Source organism: Eumetopias jubatus, unplaced genomic scaffold, assembly GCF_037043125.1.
Source record: "Eumetopias jubatus isolate StellerSeaLion01/CBP00866 unplaced genomic scaffold, mEumJub1_p1.0 scaffold_14, whole genome shotgun sequence".
Lineage (NCBI taxonomy): Eukaryota > Metazoa > Chordata > Mammalia > Carnivora > Otariidae > Eumetopias > Eumetopias jubatus.
Window position 1 is genome coordinate 80,757,104 of NW_028274820.1, and position 7,098 is coordinate 80,764,201.

General features: G+C 38.4%; 1 pseudogene; it reads right to left on the reverse strand.

The window, feature by feature from the left end:
- Positions 1-898: 898 nt before the first annotated feature.
- On the reverse strand, positions 899-1,403 carry LOC114210668 (large ribosomal subunit protein uL11 pseudogene; annotated as a pseudogene).
- Between the last annotated feature and the right edge of the window lie 5,695 nt (positions 1,404-7,098).

Sequence of the window (7,098 nt, forward strand, 5' to 3'; positions counted from 1 at the left end):
TAGCTCATTGCCTAGCACTTAGTTTGGTCAATAAATGTCAATTATCTTTATTATTAAATTGCATATAGAAGATAAAGATGATACTGTGAGATAAGAAGGGGGAAGACAGGGCGCCTGGGTGGCTCAGTTGGCTAAGCGACTGCCTTCGGCTCAGGTCATGCTCCTGGAGTCCTGGGATCGAGTCCCGCATCGGGCTCCCTGCTCAGCAGGGGGTCTGCTTCTCCCCCCTGACCCTCTTCCCTCTCGTGCTCTCTATCTCTCATTCTCTCTCTCTCAAATAAATAAATAAAATCTTAAAAAAAAAGAAGGGGAAGAGATTAAAATTTAATTTGTCAAATAGTCCTTAAAATGAAGAAATATGTTAAACAGTTTTCTTTCCAGTGCTACAGCAGTTATTTAAATATGATTTTGTCTGTAGTGCATATTATTCATGGCATCCTTTATAATCTTTATGTTGTATTTTTTGGAACTTGTGATAGAGACTACCAGTTGTTCACAATATCCATTTTCCTTTTCTGTAGTGACAGAATCTTGATTTTTAGGTGGTCACCTGGTAGCCCATTTAGGAGACTACATTTCTCAGACTCCTTTGCATTATAGGCGACCATATAACTAAGCTTTGGCCAAAGAGATATAAGCACATATGATGGGTAGAGTTTCAGAGAGTCCTCCCCTTTCTCCATCTTGTTTCCTGGAATGTAGGTACAGCAGTAGAGCTCTAGCAACCATACTGGATTGTGAATCAGCCTGCTAAAGATCCTGAGACAGTAAGGTGCAAGAAGCCTGGGTCCCCATGACCACAGAGCTGCTATTCCTTCCAGGGACTACCTACTTTTAGAATCCTTCCCCCCCCCCCCCCACTGGTTGTCAAACGATCCTTTATTGAAACATTTTTCTTTGTAGTTAACTAGCCGGGCATTCCAGCGCACCACTGTTGATGTCATCTATGATGTCATGAGGGTGGCGGCCATCTACATTGCAGCCCACAGACTGGACAGTCCCCAGGATCTCTTTAATGGTTCCAGAGAGTTCTCTGGCTAAAGATCGGTGTCACATCTGTCGGGCAATATTGACAATCTCATCAAAAGTGATATTTCCACTGTGCTTAATGTTTTTCTGCTTCTTTCTGTCTCTTGGTGGTTCCTTGAGGGCTTTGATAATCAGGGCAGAGGCAGAAGGTACCACTTCAATCTGGGTCTGTCTGTTCTGAATGGTCAGTTTCACCGTAATCCTTAGACCCTTCCAATCACTGGTTGCCTTGGCGATGTCATCACCAACCTTTTTTGGAGACAGACCCAGCAGGCCTATCTTCGGGGCCAGGGCAGACGTGGCACCGACTTCACCACCGGGGCACCTCAGGTACACGACTTTGATCTCGTTGGGGTCGAACTTAGGCGGCATGGCGGAGGTGGCTGGTGTCGGATGAACCCGAATTCGGGACAACCGAAGAAAGTTGCACCTTTGCCTCCCCGAGCCGAAAGCCAAAAGCCTTTTAGAATCCTTTTATGAGAAAAATAAACTTCTCTTTTACTAAAGACATCATTATTATTTTTATTACTCTTGGTACATGCAGCTATGCCTAATTCTGACATAGACCACTTATTAATTACCTTCCTTTGATAATTCAGTTTTCTCTATTCTACATATAGTCTCATCTAAGATTTCTAAAATCTACTTACAAAGGGCAGCAGGCACTCCTGAATGAATTGAATGATATTTTCATTTTCAAAATAGATTCTGTTAACTAGTGTTATAATGTTCTATTAATTGAGTAGCACTGCTTCAATGTTTTCTAGATTACATTAATCTGTTCCTTACTCTGGCCATAAAACAAACAAACAAACAAACAAACAAACAAACAAACAAACAAATAATAGTTTTTCTAGATGGGAAGGTAGAAAAGTGGATGATTAATCATACATTGGAGAGAATTGTGAAGGAATAGCATTGTTAAAAGAGGTTAAAAAGATGTTACTTTCCTCAAAGCGTAACTTGAAAAGGGGCCAGTTATTTTAGTGTGGACTGTGTCATGAGAAGTGAGAAATACTGAAAAAAGTGGTGTTTGTGTTCAGATGCTTCAATCACAATGTAGGAAGACTGCCTCCTTTAGAAGCTATTGTGGTGTATAAGTAAGAGGCCAACACAGATGGAACATAGTAATCAAGATTTAATAAGCATGGGTCACAAAGGTAGTGTAAGTCATTGAGGCTGAATTCGGAAGATGAACAACACAGACCTGTAACCATGGAAACACAAGGGGCCAAGGATAATTCTCAACCCCTGATCAGCTTTTGTTTAGTATTAAATGCCACTTGGAAAAGAAGGAAAATGAAGTGCTGAGAATACCCAGATGTACACTTCACAAACCTTTTTAAAACCAAATAAGCAGAGGGATATTGAATGTTTGCCACGACTAAAGGCAGGCTCATATACCAATACTTGTCTAATCAGACACAGGAATGGATCCTCACAGAGGATTGCCACAGGACTAGCAAAGTTTTCATTTTTTCATTGGTGTAAAAGATAGAAAATCAAAGTTCCTAAGGATGAATGACCAGATATGTGACACGATTGATAGAAATAATGTGAACATTTATAGACAATTTAGTCTGTAACACCTTTACACTGAAAGAAGACTGGCCATAATGTTACTAAGTTTCAGCTTATTTCCATTTCACTCAATTAACAACCATTATTGGCATCTTTTTTTTATGTGCACAGGACTATAGTTAGCAACTGCAACCTGCTTGAGACTCAGTTCTTATGGGGAAATATTGCAGAGTCAAGAGGCTTGGGAAGGTGGCCTTTGGAGATTAAAATGCATTTGGAAGACATCTTGGTAATCAAGCTCAATACTCTGCCCAAGGAAAATCTCTCAGCCTCTCATTCATAATATATTTATTCTTATTTTATTCACAATTGAGTTAAATTTGCATCTCTGGCTACCAAGCACTTAAGCAGCTTAGAAGCAAAATCTAAGAAGAAAGAAACAAAGCTGCTGAAATGGGCACATTGAGGGCACATCCTCTGAAATGGGCATATCCCCTGGCAAGGATGACAAGTGTGACCACTGAGTACGTGAATAATGAAAAATAACATGAAAAGAAATTTTATAAAAAAACATTTTTTAAAAATATGATGAAAATATTGAGGATAATAATTTGCAGTTATTAGCTTTAGGAATTGATGACTCTACTTAACTTATCAGCCATGAAATTATCATATGTAACAGAGAACAATGGTTGATTATAACTAAAACTTACTGTGTTCTTAGTATGTGCTAGGCACTGGGTAGGCATTTTGAATACATTTATTACCTTATTTAATCCTTCAAACAACTATATCTATATGCTATAGATATTATTATTGCCCTTATTTTATAGATGAGGAAAGTCTCAGGAATTTTAATTAATTTACAATATGTCAGTAAGCTTCAGGGGGCAGAAATGTGATTGAAACTCTGGTCTGTAGGATGGCACAGCCCACACTTTCTGAATATCTTCATAACACTGTTCACTATCCTATGCTGCATCTTAAAAGAGAAATGTTGTTTTTAAGCCATTTTCCTTTTATCTAGAAGAGAAGTGAGCTAATCAAGTTATATTTGTAATAGCCAGATTTTTAAAAAAAGATTTTATTTTTTTATTTAACAGAGAGAGTGAGAACGAGCAGGGTGGGGGCGGGCAGAGGGAGAGGGAAAATCAGGCTCCCCTCTGAGCAGAGAGCCCGACATGGGGCTTGATCCCAGGACCCTGGGATCATGACCTGAGCCGAAGGCAGATGTTTAACCGACTGAGCCACCCAGTAATAACCAGATTTATTGAAAGTTTAATGCTAATCACTGAGTAGAATTATATGCATTATTTCATTTACTAGCACAGCCATAGCAGGGGAACACTATTAGTATCTCTGTTCAGCTGCCAAAGAAACTAAGTCTTGGAGAATTTTCACTTGTCCACATTTGCACAACTTTTAGAGAGTAGCGCGGGGTTGGTAGTTAGAATCCAGGTATTCCTATTTCCAGAGCATGGCATCTCTGGCTGGCTAGAGAAAATGGGCTCTCTCCTTCGTTTGAAGTCAGACTTTCATCTCAATCTTTCCTAGGCTTCTCCAACTTCTTCTTTATTCCATTCACATGGGCATTTCTCATATTACAATCCTTGCACATTTATTCCCATCTTGATGTTTGCTTCTCAGAAAACCTGGACTAACATGTTTACTTGGTATCTGCTCAAAAATTTGAGAACAGAAGACTCGCTGGCCAAGGGTGGAATGTTATTTTGAACAAGAGTAAGTATTGAAGGGTATAGGTTGACAGTCATTTTAACAGAATTCCATTCTTTGGTGTCCAGAATCTTCCATCTCATTGTTTATTTAAAAAAGCCAATTAAACTGGGCCTGTTCAAAGTAGGGTGTCATTCTCATTTTGACAAGGTCCTAAAAGAAGCTGGTGCAGGGCATTGCAGGCTACTGATTGATTCCAAAGCGGCGTCTGGTTACAACACACAATATCTGTAAAATAGGGACTGGACCCAGCTTCTGTTTCATGAGGAAAGCCTAGCAAGAACTTGTTGTTGCCTTCCCCAATCAATTATTTGGTGTGACTTCTTCCTAGGTTCTGACTGGTTTTCCTACTTGTCGTATTGTTGGGAGGTCCTTTGATGATCTCTGCTTTCATGTCTACATAGCAGGCGACTGTGATTCTCATTATGAATTTGAATTAAAGTTAAGTGAAATAAATCTGTCACCTAAATGTTCATCGCTTCTTCAAAAATTTGAAGTATTCCTCCTGAGTAAAAAGACTTAGTTTTTGTGGGACTACATGGTCTCTAAACTCCCCTGGAGAGCTAATGGTCTTTGAGTCTACACGTCTTCAAGGATGTAAATGAAACCTACTTCTTCCACTGATTAAGACCTATGATTTTATTAACGTGGGTATCAACAGATGGTCTCTGGGTACTGTCAAGCATTTTTTATGTTCATGAAAGTAAAAGTAAAAAAGACAATGTATTTATAGTCTAAAAGATGACCTGCAATAATTTAACAATAACCACAATCAATGACAGCAGCTGTGTTAATTTCTATTGCTGTTGTAACAAATTACCACTAATTTACAACACAGATGTATTATCTTACAGTTCGGAGATCAGAAGGGCTGTGTTCCTGTATCCTAAGAATTCTAGGGAAGAATCTATTTCAATCTATTTCCTGGCCTTTTGAGCTTTTCAAAGACTACCTGCGTTTTTTTTTTTTTTTTTTTGGCTTGTGGCTCCTCCCTCCATCTTCAAGGCCAACAGTGCCACATCTTTATCTCTCCCTGTCTGTCCTCTGCTTTGGTCACCACATCTTCTCTCCCTCTGCTGTCACAATGCCTACTCTGATTCCTTGAGGCTGTCTCCCTCTTATAACGATACTGGTGACCATACTGAGCCCACTAGGACAATCCAGGATGATCACCCCATCTCACATCTTAATCGCATCTGCAGAGTCCCTCTGGCCATGTAAGGGAACATATTCACAGGTTTTGGAGATGTGGACAAAGACATCTTTGGGGGACTATTCTCCTGTTTACCACAGTACTCTTAATAATAATAATGATAGGTGCAAGTTAGAACAAGTTAAAAAAATACAGGCATTCCATATTTGTCTGGTGGGAGTATAAATCATTAAATTCTGTAAGGTGTTTTAGTAATATGCACCAAGAAACTTTAAGATAGCTCTATCTTATGCTCCCATATGTATGTGTATATATGTATATAAAACATACATTACATGTATACACAATATTGTTTACCAGAAAGAAGTTGAATTACAATAAATGGAAACAATGCATCATAGGGGAGCTAAACACATTTTGATATATCCATAATAATGTCTCAACAGTATTTTTAGTAAAGTCATTTTTGAAGAATACTAAAAAGTAGGGAGAAGTCTTTATGGTATTTTCAAAAGTGAAAAAAAAGTTACACTATATATATGTCATATATCATATGACCCAAATATTTCATATTTACATCTAGGCATATATAAAGGCTAAATGGATAAATGGCAGAATTCTCACTGATCTCATTTGAGTAACAGAGTTAATAATTTTAATTTTTGTGGATATGCTTCCCCCAGTTTTCCAAGTTGAATATGTATTATTGTTACAATAAAAAAGAAGAAGAAATCTGTTTTTAGAGACTTCAGTGATCTTAATCCATAGGGAATAAAGATTTTTAGAAGTTAGCTTTAATTATATAAGCATATTAATCATAGCCTCTAAGACGTTAAAGCAGGGATGGATGGACAGTCTATAGCATTTTAATTATGACCATCACAAATACTTTTTAAGCTTCTGGTATTTCTCAGAAACACCTCAGACCTCTTATTTTTCTGATTTTTAAATTTTGATATTATTACTATTCATTCTTTAAGCTTTCTACTTATGTAAAATTTAGAGGATTTATTTTTCCTGTGTGCCTACTTAAACTTTTAAAATGTATTAATATTGTTATTGGTTATCTTGCTGTCAGATTTTAGTCTGTAGAATTACCATATTTATTTTTTTAATTGTAATTCCAGTGTAGTTAATAGATAGTGTTGCATTAGTTTCCGGTGTACAATATCGTGGTCCAACAATTCCATATATTCCTCGGTGTTCATCAAGACAAGTATACTCTTAATCCCCTTCACGTATTTCACCCGACCCCCCACTCTCCTCCCCTCTGGTAACCACCTGTTTTAAAACACATTGTTTAAAAATAAAACCATGTAGGGGCGCCTGGGTGGCTCAGTCGTTAAGCGTCTGCCTTCCGCTCAGGTCATGATCTTAGGATCCTGGGATCGAGCCCCGCATCGGGCTCCCTGCTCGGCGGGAAGCCTGCTTCGCCCTCTCCCACTCCCCCTCCTTGTGTTCCCTCTCTCGCTGTGTCTCTCTCTGTCAAATAAATAAAGTCTTAAAAAAAAAAAAACAACCATGCAATTATACACACATAAAGGAGACTTTCTGTGGCGAATCTTTGCATTGCCCCAGCCATTTTATTTCGTGAGGAGATGAATGCTCAGCCGGAAACCTTGAGGAATAATCAAAACAACCTATTCCTCAATTATACCAGT